The sequence below is a fragment of the Neofelis nebulosa genome, chromosome 2 (assembly GCF_028018385.1).
Source record: "Neofelis nebulosa isolate mNeoNeb1 chromosome 2, mNeoNeb1.pri, whole genome shotgun sequence".
NCBI classification, from domain to species: Eukaryota; Metazoa; Chordata; class Mammalia; order Carnivora; family Felidae; genus Neofelis; species Neofelis nebulosa.
The window spans coordinates 179125935-179145587 of record NC_080783.1 but is presented as its reverse complement, the minus strand read 5'-3'; the positions used below and the strand labels follow the sequence as shown (position 1 = coordinate 179145587).

Genomic DNA, 19653 nt, shown 5'->3' with positions numbered 1-19653 from the left:
ACTTGACTGCCCATGGACACCCAAGCCACACATTTGCAAAGTGCAAGCTGGTGTCTTTCCATGTACCCCGCCACCCCCACTCCTCCTACTCTCTGCCTTGGTGAATGATGTCAAAGTTTCAGAATTAGCCAGCATAAAACCAAAGAACCACTGAAGTCACAATTAGTAAAAATTTATTGTGTACACATCAAAAAAGATAGTTTGCAAACTGGGAGCACTCAGACCAAAACAGGGAATGAGGCTCAGGGGTATGTTGTTATAAAACAGCTTATCCTGGTGAGAAAGCGGTGACTGTGTATTCTTCACAGTGATTGGTTATAATGTTAGGATTTTCTTAAGTGGTAGGAAATTGGTCAGTGGTTACTTTATATCACCCTTCGAAAACAAATTTTGCTTCTGATTTTCAGAGGCATAAGCAAGAAATGCCCCAGATCAAGTTAGCCTTGCAAAAGAAACTAAATCTAACTTTCCTTGTATGATTCAATTGGTTTTGTCTGCTCGGGAAACTTTCAAGACTGGTCTCCATTTGGTTTTGGTTTTAACAATAGGATGACCCTAGCCCCCAGGCTCATCCTCACTCCTCTCTCTCCCTCTTCCAACAAATCCATTCATTCAACAAACCCATTGATGATGTCCATTGAGTTCTTCTTGAATCTATTCACGTCTCTCTCTCCCTTGTACTTGTCCAAGTTCAGGCCCTCATATCTGACTGGTTCCCTCTCATTCCCCACCTATCTTTCTCTGGCCTTAAATTCCTCTAATAGGTAGTAGACAGGAGATTTCTACTTGCAAGTTGCATAAACCTAACTCAAATTGGCTTAAAGAAAAATTTGAATTCATTGGCTTTCATAACTAAGAAGTTCATAGTGACTTCAGGCATGGCTGGATCCAGGAGATCAAATGATGTCAAAAGGACCTGGTGTCTTCTGCTTGTGTAGCCCCCCTCAACTAGTATAACTTGGGTTGACCTCACTTTCTCTACATCAAGGACAACAGAAAGAGAGATTTCTTTCTTCCCTACAGATCTAACCCAAGTCTAAAGGTTGAGTTGCATCGACTGTGACTGGGTTGCATGCCCATTCCTAAACCAATCACTGGGGGCACAGGTGCGTGCAGTGTTCTGATTGCGCGTGTCTGGGTCACATGCTCACTCCTGAGGTTGGGCATGGACATAGCACCACCTAAACTACAAAGACTGCAAGTAAGTGAAGGAAGGTTCCAGAAGTCGATGTCTCTGTCACGGTGGGTAGGATGGACATGAAACTGGTGTCAGGAGGAACCATCACCTCTACTTTAGACAGCGAAGCACTAGCAGAGGACAGGAAGCCGTGCGAAGGTTTGCTGAGCAAAAACAGCATTAATTAGTCATTTATGTGACACGTTTTCTATTTTCCAGTCATTTACACGACACATTTTCTATGCCTGCCCAATTATAATGCCGCACAAGCACACCACACGTGGCTTTAGGTAGGCGTGGGATTAACTTTGTTGCGTGTAGTACTTAATTACAGCACTGAACTCTGCTTGTCTGAGGCTTACTTGCATAGCACACTGCACACTCCTGAGCCAGGCTGCCTGCTCTCACCCTAAAATAACTAAAGAAGACCTCCTCCAGCCCCCACCCAGGGCAGTTCTGGGCTAATCTTGGAACTGACTTCAGGATGAACCCGACCCGAACCCTTGGCCTCGGTTGGGTCAGAGCCAAACCTGCTCAGTGTGGGTATTGTGGGGGGAGGGTCCCAAGATTCTGACACACCCCCCTGCCACTCAGATCCCTGAGAGTGAGGGAGCCTAATGAGGGAACAGGTTAAATGGGCTCTGAGAAATGGCTCTGGTGAATGCTAACAGGAGCCCCTGGGAACCTCTTCCAATCAGCATCCCCCCACCCCACCCCAACCTTCACTCTCTGATTATCTGTCCTCCTTCCTTGATGAATGGGACTGACCAGTCTTCTTGGAAAAGCTTCTCCTGTTGAGAAGGGCTTGGTCCAAAGGGGCTGGGTGGTAAAGAGTGTCCGAAGGGCTTGTCTGAACATGATTTACTGAAGACATCTGACCATCTGGGCTTTGGGAAGAAGAGGAAGAGCAGGGACACTCTGTGAAGGACACGATTTCTGGGTGACGCTTGTGGGCCCGTCCCAAGAAGTCATCAGTCCTGGGGCGCCCCCTGCTGGTCATAGCCCCAAATTGCATCTAAGTGAGCTCAGGCCTCTGGACAGAGGTTCAGAGGGTGGGTGCAGCCCTGCTCTGCTTTTCAGGCCTGGGGCCTTCCGGGCTGGCCTGGCAGAACTCCTGGGCACGGGCGGGGGCATCCCAGGGGAGAGGGCTCAGGCTTTGCCGCCTCTGACGGCACCCAACGACTGAACACAGAAACGTGTGGGTGACATTTTCTCCTCTCCCTCTTTAGCAGGCAGCGTGAAAAGGAAAGTACCAGGCGCCAGCGTGGGCCCACCACAAAGTGACTGGGAGTCTGGGACAATCTCTCCGTGTGCGGCCACCTGTGAGATGGGCTTCAAACACTTGCTGGCTTCACAGGGCTGTCTGAGGTGGGTCATCATAACCGTACATAATTCACAGAGCGCTTCTGTGTGTGATCCAAGGACCCGGGAGGAGCTGTGCATGTCTTCGATGTGTTGGCTGCGGCTCATACAAATCTCCTGCCACGAGGATTTCCCCACGGTGAAAATCTGACCACGTTGCTCTCCACGGGCCTCACCACTACCTCAGGAGAGTTCAAAGTCCCAGGGGCTCCAAGCCCTCAAGACTCCAGAAAGCCCTTACCAGCTTCCTCTCTTGTCATTCCCAGTAAGAACTAGTTGCTGTCCCCTCCCCCAGATCCCTCCCCGACGCCAAACTGCCTCATGCTTGCCCTGAATCATGAAGTTCCCCGGCCGATTTACCGGCTAACTCCTCCCCATCCCTGTCTGGGCCTAGCCGGAAAGTCGTTTCTGCCAGGAAGCCTTTCTATCAAGATGGGCTGCCCCATCTCCATCCCAAGAGTCAAGGGATTCCCTCTGTCTTGCCCTGTCATAGCTGTCTGCAGCTAGCTCCCCCACCCCCACCAGAGTGTGAGTGCCTCCGGGGAAGGGTCCTGTCCCCAGCACCTGCACCGGGCTTGGCCCGAGGAGGGGCTTAGTGGGGGTTGGGGGTGAGGGGAAGCAGGCAGTCCTCGGGAACCCAGCCAGGACCGCATCTGGCAGAGAGCCTGCTGGGCGGAGGCCAGGGAGTCAGAGATGGCCCTCCCGGTGGAGCGGTCTCTGGATTCATTCATTTACACGTTAAGTGTGAGTGCCAGTGGGTCCTGGGACGGGGACCCAGCCACCACCAGTGGCTGCCACCCTTCATTCCTCCCTCCCTCCCTTCCTTCTTTTTAAAACTTTCTTTTAAATGTTTATGTATTTTGAGAGAGTTTGAGAGAGAGCAAGTGCAGGGGAGGGACAGAGAGAGAGGGAGGGAGAGAACCCCAAACAGGTTCCAAGCTAGGGCTCGATCCCATGAACTGTGAGATCATGACTTGAGCTGAAGTCAAAAGTCGGACTTTTAACCGACAAAGCCACCCAGGCGCCTCGTTCCTCCCTTCCTTCCTTCCTTCCTTCCTTCCTTCCTTCCTTCCTTCCTTCCTTTTTCAATCAGTTGTACTGAGGGATAATTCACATACAATAAAATTTATATACTTAACACAATTGAGAAGTGTTGACAAACAAACATAGAGCATTTCCATTGTCTCCAGAAGTCCCCTGGGGACCCTTTGCCATTGATGCCCTCCCCACCCCCAACCCTGGCCAGGCTGGTCCCTCTATACTTTCTATCACTGTAGCTTTACCTTTTCCAGAATATCACAGAAATGGAATCTTACAGTATGTGTCCTGAGATTCGCTTCTTACACTTAGTATATTCTTTTTGAGATTGGGGAATATTGCTGCGTGTGTGGGTGACTCACTCCTTTTTATTGCTGAGTAGTACTCCATGGGAAGGGTGTGCCATTCCCAGTAAGGGACCACCCCCTCCCTTAAGACAGAACAATCAAAAGCCCTAAAGAACTGTGTAGGTGATGTGGTTCTGGGAGAAAAGGGGTGGTAGGGGCCCCTTCCAGAGGGGACAGTCAGGCTAGGCCCCCTCCCAAAGGCTTGTCCAATGGGGTCACTGTCTCCGTTCCCAGCAGGGCTGTGGAAATGATTTTTTTCCTGGCTGCATTCCCAGATCCGATCAAAAGCCTTCCCCAACCGAAGTCTTTGGAGCAGTGCATTCATTAATTCTCTCGGTGTGGATGTCCTTTTTTGCACTAGGCAGGTATTAAAGGTTGTTAAAACGCTCCATCCACTCTCCTGGATCACACCTGCCCCTCCTGAGCCCAAGAGAGAAATTGGGGTGTCAGCTGGGCGAGCTGACATGTGAAGATCTCTGCTTGTCCAAATAGAGGCGGCTGCAAGGCTCTCTTTCTTTGCCCTGTGGGGGCGGCTGTGGCAAGAGGGCCCCTTCACCCCCAGCCTGAAGCCTGGCCCTGTGGGAGTCAGGGCCATGTGGAGGAGACAGAGGAACAGGACCGGAGAGACAGAGAGACCTGGATCCCTGGCTCTGGCCAGCTGTGCCCTCAGCAAGAGTCTCTCGGGGTCTAAGCAGGGACTCACAGTTGTTAGGGAGTTATGGGCAAGTCCCAGCTTGTTCTCGCTGTGGGCCCCTGGCCAAGTTGTGCCCCTTGCACCAAATCTTGTACACTTGACTGCATTCATAGAGTTCTTAAACGTGGAACGTTCTTTGATCTTTTTTGGGTGCGCTTTGATGTTTTGTCATATACATACCTTCGGCGGCACCATCTCTTAGCATCTAGAGAGAACATACCTATCGCTCCCCAAATTTCCTGTCCCTTTAGAATCACTTCCTCCTGACCCCTCCCCAGTACCCCCTTCCTCCAGGCAGCCATGGGGCTGCTTCCTGTCACTATAAATCAATCTGCACTTTCCAGGGTTTTTATATGCACCCTTGTTTGGTCTGGCTTTTTTCACTCAGAATAATGATTTTGAGATTCATCCATGGTGTGGTGTGCATCAAGGGTTCATTTCTTGGAATCTTCTTTGAATTCCTGTGATAAACCCTACTTGATCATGGCCTATTTCTAATACCCGGCTAGATTTGGTTTGCTAATAGTTCCCTTAGGACATAAGCATCTGTATCTGTGGTGAGAGCAAAGAACCAAGATTTGGATCCAGAATAGAACAACCAGGCAGGAACAGCCCAGAAAAAAAAAAAAAAAAAAAAAAAAAAAACCTGATTTAGAAGCTTCAGGGCGTGAAGAAGGAAAATTTAGAAAAAGCTGTGATGTCATGACCCTGTGTCTATGTGCAAACCCCACACGCAGTGCACGGTGGCCTCCTATGGTGGTCCCATGGAGGGACCAGCAACAGGTTTCTTCCACTGAGCACAGGGTGAACTTATGCTGAATTAACTGACCCGTCTCAGTTTGGGGCTTCCTTAGAAGAAGGGGAAAAAAAACCAGTCTTTTTTTTTTTTTTTTGGTAAGTTTATTAATTCCAGAGAGAATGTAGAAGGGTGAAAAGCCAAATAATTATTATAAAATACTTGAAAAAAGCAGCCTCGATCCCTGACAAGCTGGGAAGAAAGCCTTCATGTGGTCACCGGAACAAAGCAGAGACTCAGGCTTTTTATAACAACTGAGAAACATTCTTCCTGGTCATCATGTCTGAGAAAAAGGTGGTGTCCTCTGGGCAGATACCTAAGCAAGGTGCCACGAGGAGAGTGGGGGACCTGGGAGAGAAAGGCAGAACAGAGACAAAAACAGGGCAGAACAAGAGTGGGGGGAAGGGGGAGAAAAAAAGAAAAGAGACAAAGGGAGGGAGAGGAAAGGGACCAGGGAAAGAGAAAGACGTTAGTCATTTCAAAAAGTATTCAATAAGGGAAGCCAGTCAGCACCCTTTTCTGAAGCTTTCTGCAAAATAATGACACCCAAGTCGCTCTGAGATCAGAAGGGCAGGGGCATAAGGAGAAGAGGTCTGCTGTGGGTTGAATTTTGTCCCCCAAAAAGATAGGTTCAAGGTCTAACTCCCACTACCTGTGAATGTGACCTAATTTGGAAATAGAGTCTTGCAGGTATAATCAAGTTAAGGGTGGTCATACTGGATCAGGACGCAGCTTATAAGGAAAGGGGAAGTTTAGCTACAGACACACCTAGAGAGGAGAGTGCTATGTCAAGTGCAGGCAGAGAGGGGAGTGATGCTTCTACACGAGACCTGCCGCTGACGAAGGCCACAGAACACTAGAGCGGGGAAAAGTAAAGAGCGAGCCTCTCCTAGAGCCTTTGGAGACAATAGGGCCTTGCCAACACCTCAATTTCAAACTTCTAGCCTCTAGAACAGTGAGGAAACAAATCGTGGGTCTTTTAAGCCACTCAGTCTGTGGTAATTTGTTAGGGCGGCCCTAGGAAACGAATACAGGGTACCTATAAAAGTAAAGATTCCTGTTAGGGGCTGAATTGGGTCCGCTCAAAGTTCATTCGTCGAAGCCCGAACCCACCAGTATACCTCAGACTGCGCCTGTATTGGAGATAAGGTCTTTAATGAAGTGATTGAATTAAAATGAAGTGATTAGTGTGAGCCCTAATCCTCCTCATGAGAGGATATTTGGACACAGACAGAGGGAAGACCATGTGAAGACAGGAGGAGAAAATGACCATCTACAAGCCCAGGACAGGAGCCTCGGAAGAAAGGAACCCCATCACCACTTTGATCTTGGACTTCCTCAGAGGTGTGAGAAAATACATTTCTGTGGTTTGAGCACCCAGCCTGTGGTACTTGGCAATGGCAGCCGGAGCAAACTAACATGCATCAACCCCAGCATTCACCAGCCCCGCCGGATGGGCCGGGCTGCAGAAGCTTTTCCAGTGGCTTCTTGAGGCCGGCCTCCATGACTGCCGTGAGCTGGCTCAGGTTGGGGTGGAGGAGTCAGCGCTTTGTGCTGTGGGCTCTGCCTGACACCTGCCCAGCCCTCCCAGGAGCACAGAGTCCTCACCTAGTGCCCAAGTAACCAGCCCCAGGCACACCTCTCAACCGCCTGCTTCCCCAAGCCACTCTTGAGCCGGCTTCCCTGTAGAACTTGGCCTGGGTCCTTTCTCCCACGACCTGGAGCTGCCCACACGTGCCTTTGGACACTTCCCCTCCCCCACCACCAGCATCCAACATGAAGTGAAGCCTGGAGCTGTGCATCACAGAGGACTAGATAACGATGGTGACAACGGGGGTTTCCATGCCTGAGTAACCATTTTTTATGTTTCAGTTCTGTCCCTAACCTTTCATTTTCTGCCAGGTCTGGGAATTCATCTTTCAGAGCTGCCTGCTGTTGAGTGGACTCCTATTCCTGAGAAGAATGTCAGAGCAGAAAGATCCAGGCTCCTGTTGTTATTTTTGTTTTCTTTTGGACAGATGAGGAAGCCAAGGCCCAGAGAGGGGAAGGGACTTGCCCCAGGTCACACAGCTATTTTAGGGCGAATCAAATCCAGAACACCAGGCTCCTGCAGCCAGGCAAGCCCGCAGCATGCTCAACAAAGCACCCATGAATTCTCAGATAATACAATTAGGTCACTCTTTTTTCTGCCTAACAGTCGTATTAAGATTTGGGATGGGCTGCAGACGTTTTTTTTCCCAATTTTAAAAGCACTTCAGCATCTTATTTATTACAGCAAAATCCAGTTCATGTCACTGTTACTAAAACTGCACTTTAACAAAGGGCTTTTATTACAAAAATGAATTCCTGTAATAACTGCTCAACCAGACACTTTGCAATTAAAAATGAAACTGTGAAGTAAAGAGAAATGCAATTCACAATAAACGAACTTGTTCCCTCTCCCCGCCCTCCGCCCGCCTGGGGTCTGCAATAGTGCATCTCGATTTCGAACCATTTCCTGGCATTAGGGTGTTGAGTAGTCCTGTTCTGTTCTCCAAATGATTAAACGATGTCATATTTTTAGCTTGAGACTGATTCCCTAACAGACAGTCACAGGTCCTTTCGGTCAATAACCGGCTCTAACAAGAGAATAGGAGCCGGCAACACCCACCCTCAACGGCCTGTCAAAGGCAACACACCCGATGCCTACGTGGCCGCTTGCGTGTATCTCTTTGCTTAATGTAATCCCGAATTTTGATCTCATTGCTGTTTAAGACGAAAGCTCGGAGTGTGAGAACCCCAGTGCAGTAGTCCGTTTGGGCCACCATAACAAAATACCGTAGACTGGGTGGCGTAAACAACAGATCTTTATTTTCTCACAGCTCTGAGGAGGCTGGAAGTCCAAGATGGGTACAGTTCTGGCGAGAACACTCTTCCAGACTTGTAGACACCTTCAACTCTGTCTCACGTGGCACAGAGAGGAAGCAAGCTCTCCACTATGCCTTCTTACAAGGGCACTAATCCCATCATGGGGCCCCACCCTCACGGCCTCATCTAAACCTAATTACATCCCAGAGGCCCCATCTCCGAATTCCATCACATTGGGGGTTAGATCTCCAACATATGAAGGGGGAGGGCACAATTCAGTCCATAGCACCCACCTACTAAAATAGCTGACTGGTTATTTGTACGGTGCTCATGTGCAAATTTGCACTTGGAATCGTATTACTGGGAATAGTTGTTCCTCAAGCATGTCTTCTATGCAAAAACTTTGTTTTCCTCCAAGCAATTCCCCCTTTGGTATGCTGGCAAGGACAATTGAAGAGGAATGGACCAAGTTAGAATCCCAGTAGTTAGAAGCAGACGGAAGGGTTAATGGCTCTTCACAGCTCTGGAACTGCTCGTTTTAGCTGTACAGGCTCTGAACTACTGGTGGTCGGAGACCCCAGGGATCCCCGATAATTTCCCCCTGATTACTGTTGTACTAATTCCTCACTCCTCCGACCCCTCTGTAGTTGATGGGTGGAATAGCTCTTAAAGCAGCAAACAAATTAGGCAAATGCTTTTGATCGTAAGTGCAGATAATACACACCCCACAGACTCTCTTTTGTGGCATTTTTCTATACATATTGACACAGCTGATCTTTGCTTCTGCAGCATGTACATAAGTATTATCCAAGATGACTGGCATACGGCGCTGTTACGTGTCTTTTAAGAAAATCTCCAACCGAACCCAACATTTCCCATGTGGCACCTGATATGCAGTGGGCGAGGGGTATTTATAGAACAGTAATAATGATATTTGAAAACACTGTAATGTCTAAAGCCTCTATTTCTCTGCAAATTTCATCCAGAAGGCTGCATTTTGCAGACACAAGCTCCCGCCAGCCATTCACGGCGATTGCTGGAATGTTGAACATTGTTGAGATTCACAAAGTGGCTGTTTGGAGCATTACTGCCTCTGAACCCTTCAGAAGGAAAGTCACCTTCTCACGTGGATGGAAATATTTGCAGGTAAGGGCTTGCCGACTGACTTGGCCTTCCAACGCTAATCTTTTGCCCTTCAGTAGAATTGAGTTTGGGAGGCATTTTCCCTTAAAAACCATAGTAGAGCCTCAGGCTTCGTATGGTAGTTCATGAAATTGTAGAATCAGAGAATCTCAGCATCAGCTAATCTGTGAGCTGGGAGTGAATCTAATTACCATTTTAACCAAATCTTCCCCCCTTTTGTAAACCATTGAGGACATTGGTTCGGCGACAGAGTTGGCTAACATAATTGTGTAACCTAGTGGATTCGGGCCTATTATATTTAATAGATGTGTATTAAAAAGCCCACTGGGGTACTAACTTCCACTTCTAAATGTCTACTGTGTGCAGACGCTCTACCAGGCCCTAATATGAACAGGATATGTTATTCAGTCTGGCCAGATCAGAGGCGTGGGCTTTGCATATTCACATTCCTGCCTGAGCTCCATCACAGGTCAGTCGCTGACCACCCACCTTGTGCCAGGCTGGGGGGCCCACAGGCCAATGGAGCGTGGCCCCTGACTGGGAAGGACACTCCAGCTTCATGGGAGGTAGATGTACAAACAGACGGCAGCGGCCTGTGATCCAGGCTGGACAGAGGGGTGATCGGGGACTGTGATGTTAACCCCAGAGGCTGGGGATTGCCCCAGGAGGCGGTGATGCAAAGGATCTGGGTCTGGAAGGATGGCAAGGAATCAGTCAGCTGAGAGGGGGGCTGGGAGGGGAGGTGGGGCCGCCAGGCAGGGGGTTTGCATGAGGAGGCCCCAGGAAGTAGGAAGGGTAGAGTGGAAGGACCCTGGCTAGAGTGGTTGGCGGACATCAAATCACAGAGGGCCGTGAAAGTGTTGCCAAAGTCAGGGGTAGACCCTACCCAGGGGGCCAGGGGAGCCCTGGGGGTCATGGATGGGGAGGGAATCTGACTTGGACAGCTAACCCATTCGGGTTCCATTCTGAGTGAGGGGGCCAGGCTGCCCATGGAGGCTAGGGTAGGAATCCAGGCCAGAGGTGACAGTTGCCATGGGAAGTGAGAGGAGGTACCTGTCGGGAAGAGCCTGAGGGAAGGGAGAGGGAAATCAAGGACGACTCCTGGGTACAAGGAGAAGGGGTGTGGGGGTTGGTGGTGCCAGCAGCTTAGAGAACATGGAGGCTGAGATTCCACTGAGAGAGACCTGGAGCCAGAGGATGGGGGAGGGGGCTCAGGAGAGGGGCAAGGGGCTGAGTTGCAGGTTGGCTGGGACAGGGAGAAGGACAGTTGGGAACAGCCCAGCAGTGCTGAGAACCCAGCAGCGCTCAGTAGCCTGGGTAGGCACAGAGAAGGGCAACTGCAGGATTGTCCTTGGGGCGGGTTTGCCAGAAGGTGGGGGAAGGACTGGGGCAGAGGTATGTGGTAGTGTCTGGGCCTGGCAAGGAGAGGAGTGCACTCACAGGGCATAAACTTCACAGGATCTGAAGAAAGCCACGGGAAAAGGTCACGTGAGTCTCCAGACAGCGGTGCCAGGACGACCCGTGTTCGGCCTTCTAGGAGGCTCCCCCAGTCAATAGTGGCCAGACCCCAAAACAGCTGCTTTAAGCGCAGCATTTGCTGCCCACCTTCCCTCCTGCACAAGGCAGGCTGCATTGCCAGGGCACCAGAAGCAGCACATCTGAACAGTGTTTCCCTGGCAACCACACTTCAGGACACGCATGCCCAGGGCAGCATGGGGAATAGAAGGAGCACTGGACGGGGAGTCCTGGGATATCACCCACAGCTCTGCCACAGTCCTCAGTTACCCCATCTGGGATCCAGATGGTCCCTGTGGTCCCTTCTGGCTCTTTGAAGTCATTAATGTCAACTAAGAAAGAACGCCCGCAAAAGGAGAGGAAAGTGCTTTGAAGAGAAGCACTTATAGGCACGGCTGGGTGGCTCAGTCGGCTAAGCATCTGACTCTTGGTTTTGGCTCAGGTCGTGATCTCATGGTTTGTGAAATTGAGCCCCGTGTTGGGTTCTGCACTGACAGCGTGGAGCGTGCCTGGATTTTCTCTCTCTCTCTCTTCTCTCTCTCTGTTTGTTTGTTTATTTAGAGAGAAGCACTTATAGGGTAGTTTGCAAGCCCTCTCACAGACCAGACCAAGCTAAGGAAACCCAGGAGGAATTTAGGCCCTCATCCCAGGGCCTAGGTGGGGGGTCTAAATACCGCTAGAAAGCTCAGTGAAAGGAGATGTCTCCTGCCCTTGGGAGTCCCTCCTGGCTCATCGCCAGGCGGGATGTTTCTGACTCAGTGCAATCTCTTAAATGGCACATGGGTGGCCGTCGTAAAGATCTTGACCATAAACAAGTCCAGTAAACAGGACACCTTGAGCGTGTCAGGTTCCATGCCCCGTGCTGTGCGTGTGCACTTGTGAGCCTCACGACAACCCTTGCAGGTGGGTATTATTATCCCTACTGTGCAGCTCAGATCGGTTAGGGACCTTGCCCTGGTGGCTGTGTTAGAATCTGCCTCCAGCTCCGTCCGTCCCACGAGGAGGCCCAGGGACCTCAGGAGAGTCTCATCGGCCTGTCCAGGCAGAAAACGGATCGCTGCTTCTGGGCCACTGAGGTTTCAGGGGATGCGCTGCGAGCCACAATTTACCCTGACGGGCCGGGTGGCTACCCTCCGGGAACTTACAGTGTGAGCAGCAACCTTAGAGCAATTTTTAAGGAAATTGCTTTTATGGGGTTGAGACCCTTGGGAGAGGCAAGCCCAAGCGAGCAGCAGCAAGGTCTGCCTTTGCAGCTGCTGACAGACCAGCACCCCCCACCCCCGCCAAACATGGCCTGGCAGCCACCCCACCGTGGAGGCATCTCAGCTGTCCGACCACGCACACATCTGCCCAGCAGCTCTGCTGCTGACAACGGCGTGTGACAGATCTATGCCCGAGGGAGTGTGAGCCCGACACGTCTAGGAGGAGAGGCAGCGTTTAGCTGCGGGGGCTCCTCCTTTCCTCCCGCCGGGCCCCCCAGCACCGGATGCGTGGACCTCCATCTGTGCTGGCAGCGCTCATCTCTAACGCAGCCTGGCAGGTGCTCTGGCTGAGGGGAAGTAGGATAAGAGTCTGGATGTGACGTTGATTCATTTTTGTGGCGGGAGATTGATGAGATGTTTGAGGGTGACTGGATGCACTCTGGTTTGCCGCCTTCAGGAAAGGATCAAGCTGGTGGAAACAAATTCAATCATTCTGATTTAGGAAAAGGCGTCCTGAGGCCTTTCCCTTCCTTTTTGTATCACTCCTGGAGTCTCTCTCTCTCTCTTTTTTAAAAGATTTTATTTTTGGGGCGCCTGGGTGGCTCAGTCGGTGAAGCGTCCGACTTCAGCTCAGGTCACGATCTCATGGACCGTGAGTTTGAGCCCCGCGTCGGGCTCTGGGCTGATGGCTCAGAGCCTGGAGCCTGCTTCCGGCTCTGTGTCTCCCTCTCTCTCTGCCCCTCCCCCGTTCATGCTCTGTCTCTCTCGGTCTCAAAAATAAATAAATGTTAAAAAATAAAAATAAAAATAAAAATAAAAGATTTTATTTTTAAGTAACCTCTACACCCAACATGGGGTTCGAACCCACAATCCTGAGATCAAGAGTTGCACACCCTACCGACTGAGCCAGCCAGGCGCCCCACTCCTGGAGTCTTAAATCCTAAGTTACTTTTTTATTCAAAACACATTTATTTTTAAAGTATTGGCCCATTGTTATTTTAGAAACTTTACCCAGAGTTCAGTTTAAGGAGTTTGTCAGGTATCTTTTAACGACAACTTGGGACTGCAAAAGACATAGTGCACTGCATATATTTTGTTTTTAGAAGGATGGATTTAATGTTCAGTCTTTATCTATCATGCCCACTACAATTATGGATAATTATCATGTCTTGCTGAGAAATCACAGTGGGACAGGGGGCTATGCAGAAGAAGACAAACTCACACACACGTTCCTGCCTGATAGATTCTAAATCACCGTGTTTAGATTTCAGTAATGGCGTGGAATACGAGGAATTCTCTCATGCTGTGTGTGTGTGTGTGTGGGGGGGGACAAAATTATTTCTTAGAAAAAAAAAGCCCTTTCCAAGAGTGCAAGTGGAGGTAATCAGTAATCTACAAGGAGGTAAGAAATAGGGAAATAAATAAAGGACTAAAAAATTAGGATACTTTAAGACTGAAGATGAAGCTTTGTTTGTAACATGCTCACACACACAAAAAAGTCAATCTTTCAGTAAAGGCTGTCATTGCCAGAGTGACAGGCCTCTGGTTCTTTCCTTGATGCAGCTGATATTGATTAGGGGACCACCATGTACCAGATTCCAAACATATCGATTTAAAAAAAGTAATAGAAATCCCTGTATGTCAAATTGTGTTGCTATCCATGCTATAATCACTGATTGATAAGACAGTTTTTAAAAAACATAGAAATATTAGATTTATGAATGTTAATGTGCTCTTTGCTGTTCATGATTCAGATCCTGGAACAGACCCTCATAAGGATAGTTTTTAAAACATAGAGGAGGAATTTCTCACATAGAATTAATCATGGCATTTTGTATCCTGTATTTCGGATTTGGGCCACGTACACTTCTGAGCCAGGAGGGGCACTGCACAGACAGCCGTGGGTGAGAGGGTGGGGGCAAGAGCCTGGATGGACAATGGACATGGGTTGGGTGAGGGAGTCGGTGGGCCTGGAAGTAAAGGAAAATGGGGCAGAAAGAAGGAGAGGAGGTTAGAGGCAGGAACCGGGGGAGGCTAGCTAATAATATGTGAAAGACTCATTTTTGGCAAGGTTTACATGTAGCTTCCAGGACCTCTACAGACAATAACTGACATCTGTCTAAACCCCCCGGTGAGACTTGACTCACAGTTCTGTCACTTCTTAGCTGTTTGACCTTGAACGTGTTATTCAGTTTCTTGTGCCTCAGTTTCTCATCTGTGAAATGAAGCCCTATCTTCAGTGTGAGGACTGAATGAGTTCATCCCTTTAAAGTATGTGGCACAGTGTGCAGTAAATGTTAGCTATCATTATTGAGGGCAGTGAAATGGACATTTTTCATCTTTTGACAGCCCAACATCCAAATCCCCTCTTGTGTGGGTCCCGGTGGGAGGCAGGGCTTAACTCTGCAAGAAAGGAGGCAAGAAGGTGGGCCTGGGGGGCAGCTAAACACACGCCCCCTCCTGGGGTTCTAATCCTGAGGGTTTAAATCCAGAGGTGCGGGACCACACTTGGAGATGATTTGCAGAGCTGGGAGCTATGAGGAAGCAATGGCTGGGTCGCTGTGCTGAGGCAGCCGGACTCTCCCTGTGGTAACTTGGCATAACCCCGGCTGCCTAACCTCCTTGACTCCTGCCCCTGCTCTTGCAATAAATTCCTCTTCTGCTGAGTTAGCCAGAGGTCGTCCTATAGGTTTGCAACCAAGAACTCCTAGAGGAGCCACACTCCACGGAGTTGTCAAATACCACTCCCTTGGACTAGGGAGAGAAGACAGCTCTAAAAATCCACCACAGAATCCAGAATGACCTCAGAGTTGACCAGCAAGATCCCAGGGCAGATATCCCTCATAGGGAGAACTTGGTAGACTGCCCGGAAGGGCCAGAAGCATCATGACAGAACCCCCAGGAGGGCCAAGACCGGGAGAAACCACACACCATTCCTGGGAACTTGGAAAGATGGCAGGGGCTGGGAGGCCGGGGATAGGGGAGATGAGCAAACATTTACCCAGGACCTAAACCACGGTTTTTGGAGTCTCTAATCCTTTATTACTGCTTTTCTGCCAACTGCTTCCTTGCAGGGAGCATGAGACTTTTCCTGCAAGTGGGGCAGGGATGTGTTTATCAGCTACTTGCAAATTACATGGTAAACACAGCTCCCCCTGGTTGAGGCAGTTGCTGAGTCTCTTTGTTAGATTAATAAGATTACAACAATCTGGGCAGACTTTCAAGTGTTTATTTTCAAAACCTTAACTTCAGAGGGTGGTGGTAACATAGTACCAGACCTGACTGGATTCTGTGTATTTGGATAGAGGGTGTCTCTATTCTAAGTGGTTATTTTTCCACATATGGGGGGGGGGGGGAAAGGTCATTAACCCTCAACTGCTACCAATTTATAATCAGTACCCTTTAGCCCATTTTGTGATCAACAAGTTAGTGTTTATTTTAACACCTACATGGTGGCTGGCCTTGTCCAGCAGACTTCAAAGGGCTTTAAAAGGGATAACCGTTACAGGGAATCATTTCCTGCAACTTTTAAAGCATTTTGGCAGACTTTCCTTCAGTTTGTAACTGTGTGCATTTCAGCAAAATTTACTCAGAGTGAAATTCTGTAACACAAACCCTATTTTCCTGTTGACTTGCCTTACTACATTGTGGACGTCGCAGCTCCTTGGCAAAAAACATACCACCCCCACCACTCAGTGCCAGGAAGGAGGGCTGGAGACTCGGGGCACAGCTAGGGTGGTGGCTGGGGTGGGGGTCTTTCCTGCACTTTAGAACTTCCCATCGTGGTCCACCCTCCGGACTCACTGCTCAGCACCATGCCCCACAGGCCCCGAGAACCATGGGGAAATCAGAGGGTCTGAAGCCATTTCTGATCTTTGTGTTCAAGGAGCTTTCAGGTGGGCGGGGGGCCGTGGAGCCTTCTGTACTGCCCCAGCATGCAAGCACTGAGAACCTTCACCCCAGGCCAGGGCTGCCTGTCCAACCTCTCCGTCCCCGCTGCAATTTCCCCAGGATCACCTCACTCCACTCTCTTCTTTAAAGCACAGCCCCAGGCCTGGCTCCTTGGCCCTCACTGCAGTTCCCGACCCCTAAGCAGTCTGACAACTGCCCCCCTCCCCTCCCCCCCACCCCAGGGCAGGTTGACTCAGTTCCCTCCACCTGCCACGCCCTTCCCCACCTCACCACATCCTTCTGGACCCAAGAACAGGGGCAGCAGTTCTGAAATTCATCCCTAAGCTCTGGGCCTTCCCATATTCTGCAGCACCTAATGTGGTCACAGAGTTCCCCACCTGGTTTTTGACTTGACTGTCTCCCTGTCTGATTCTTCCCTGAGGCTCTTTGGGAGCATTTCAAATTCATGTTGCTATCCCCCATGTTGAGCTTAGGATGTACCAAATATTGGGAACTTAATAAATGTTAAATAAGTGGATGAATGCATGAAAAAAATGATGAGTGTGTTACTAGAGATACCAATAATAATGAGCTTTATCTAAAGGGCTTTTCAGTTTATGGGAGGATCCTATTCATCAGTTTATAAGCCTCATAGCAAGTTAGAAAGGTGGTTACTATTGCCTGAATTTCACAAAGAGGTTAAATTATTATAACAAATAATAGCTCTAATGTCTGAGGATACTTAATAAACATGCTGTGTGGATAATCTGAGAACAGCTGGGCCAGGTAGGCAGTCATCTTTTACAGTTGGGGAAACTGAGTCTCAGAAACTTGTGTAAAGCCAGAGGCAAGACTGAAGCCCACTCTGGGGACTCTAAAACCTTTGTTTAGTCCCTGACACAATGCTGGCAGACAGAGGACGGAGCCAACCCCACAGATAAAGGGTGCTCGAGCTAAATCTTAAAGGACTAAAGTGAAAATCAGTAAGGGATGGACAGCCTGGTCAGGGGGACTGACGTGGGCAGAGGAGGGAGCAGGAAGCAGGTGGGCCACGCTTGGGACCTGGACCTGAGAAACAGGGTGAGGGGTAGGTAGTGGAGCCGGAAGCAATCAATGCCAGTGGCCTGGAGGGGGTGGGGTCGGCTGATAGCAAGCCTCAAATACTCTGGGTAAGGTGCTCAGAATTTATCCCACAGCAGTGTCAGTGTGTGTGTGTGTGTGTGTGTGTGTGAAGGAGGATTTTGAAATATTCTCATGTTATTAGGGGAAGAGACCAAGGGCAACAAGATCAGTTACAAGCCACAGCAATAATTTGGACAAACTATAAGCTGATCTGACATGGGTAATGGAAATAATAAAGGGGAAACAAATACATGAGATCTTGAGAGTATTTCCCATACCTCTCCCCTTCTCTGTTCTTAGGCCAGAGAAATTTCCCCAGTGAAAGCTTCCCCACCCTTTCCTGGTTCAGCGCCCGGTGCCTGTGTGCTTCCTGTTCCTTCTGCCTCAAGTGCTCTCCCTCCCAACACACCCCTACCCACCTGGAAAATACCTATTCATTCTTTAAAACATTTCATAGAGGCAACTCCTCCAAAATCTTTCCTCGCTGCAGGCGTGATGGAGTGACTGATCCCACCTTTGTACGGCCTCTGTACATCGCACATGCTTCTGCGGGGACATCGGTGCCGGTTTGTTTCTGCATCTGCGTCCTCTAGTAGACTGCGAACGCCTCAGCGGTTGTGACCAGTTTGGTGTTTGTGTTCCTGCGCCTGCGGTAATGCCTGATGCGCACTGAGCACGATGTTGAATGAACGCGATGTTGAATGAATGAACGGAAGCGCGTGGAAGTGAGTAAATGAATGAGCGAAGGTATTGTTCTCCTCCCTCATTCCCAGTCATTCCCGATGTCCGACAGAAGTAAGCTAACTCATCATTCTCTCTCCGATGAGGTACTTTGTTTTGAGAAATGCTTCCAATCTAAGTTTTGTTTTTGTAAAATCAATGAGTGTCTCATTTGGCCAGTTTGAAACATCCAAAGATAGCCAAAAAAAAAAAAAGCTTGGGTGAAAGAGACAGGAAAGAAGAGAGAAGGGGAACATGGTGGGGGCCATCCACTTATGACAGGTGCTGTTTTTCCTGAGCGCGATTGAGAAGCACCGAACACCCAGGCCTGGGTCCTTTGTTACAAGTGACCTCCGACAAAATTTCTCCTCACAAGAGGAGCCAATAGGAAAAAACTTTGAAAGTAGTAAGGAACACCGTGAAAAAGACGTATTATTTTCTGCCTGGATGGTTAAATATTGCCTTGATAAACCAATAAAGCCTGATGGTTAAAAGCTACCTTAAGAGCTAGCTTCCCGTGTTCCCACCCTTAGAAAGGGGGTGATTTTAATATTAAATGTATTCCTTTCACTTGCTAAGACATACATTAATTATGACGAAAACGTTTCCAAAATATAAACTTAAATCTGTTAATAAGCACAAATCTTCCCAGAGAAGTAGGAAGCAGGGGAGACCAGCAGCCTAACCTGGGATGAGAAGCCATCTGTGACTTTAGAACAAGCCCTTTTACTAGCTGTTGGTGGCACTCTGTTGTGAAATGCTAAATTAAATACCACTAAACATTATTACGGTTTCAAAAAGTAGTTACAGGCTTCAATAAGCGCACTTTTATCACAAGAACACACAACCTAAAGCCAAAATAGTTCAGTTTAATGTGCCAAAAATATGCTCCCCCCATACATTGTTAGAAAGAGCAGTAGCAAAAGAAATCTAAAATTTGCTGCTAATTCATCTGATGGCAGCCAACATCTCCTATCTTCCTTGGCAAGAGGGCCATTTTTCTATGCTGTATTTTGCACACAGAAATCTGCATAGAGTGATTTGCATACCAAAAACACATTTGTAAAGGAAACTGTTTGCATAGAAGCCAGGGAGAGATGGGGTTGCCACGGTTGGCTTTTATACACACAACACCCCCAGGCTACTTGCTTTTCGGTTTCCTCTACGCTGCATTTCCCACAAAGGGTTATGTACTTTATGATGCATTAAAAATTAAAGCAAGTATATCTTGTACGTATCCACGAACAACCCTAAGAACAATAACAACACAGGCTAAATTTTTCTGTGCCAACAGACTTCCATGTTTACAAAGGAGCTGGTAGTAATAATATAATAATAATACAGGGAGCTTTTATTTTATACCACGTGTTTTATATAAATTACTGCTAATTCTCCCAGTCTTCAAGGTCGGTGCTGGGGTTCCCCATTTTACCTATGAGAAAGCTGAGGCTTGGGGAGCTGGAGGTAAGTTAATTCGCCAAAGCCGCACAAGCCAGCACTGGTGAAGCCAGGTTGGGAAGCCTGATCTCACCTCTCAGCCCTTTCCTGCCACCCCCTCCCCCTCACTGCCTCTCTCTCTCTCTCTCTCTCTCTCCACCCCCCCCCCGCCCCCGCAGTTTTGCTGCATACCATTGTTTCATTTCCAAGGGCCGAGCCTACCAGTCTGGGGGTGGTAGGGAGTCCTGCTGGGAGAGGTGCACCCCTTGGGTTTCCTGGCATTTTTTTTCTGACCAGAGTTTGGAAGCAGGACAGCCAGTCTCAAGGCTCAGTGAAGGTGCCCAATACACTAGCTCAGTGAC

General features: G+C 49.0%; 1 long non-coding RNA gene across 1 annotated transcript in view; it reads right to left on the bottom strand.

The window, feature by feature from the left end:
• Positions 1 to 5514: 5514 nt before the first annotated feature.
• The window catches only part of LOC131504709 (uncharacterized), a 24146-nt gene continuing 10007 nt past the window's right edge, over positions 5515 to 19653 (bottom strand). The window contains exon 3 of the long non-coding RNA XR_009258129.1: positions 5515 to 5762. This is a non-coding gene — a long non-coding RNA (uncharacterized LOC131504709). The remainder of the gene's footprint in view (positions 5763 to 19653) is intronic.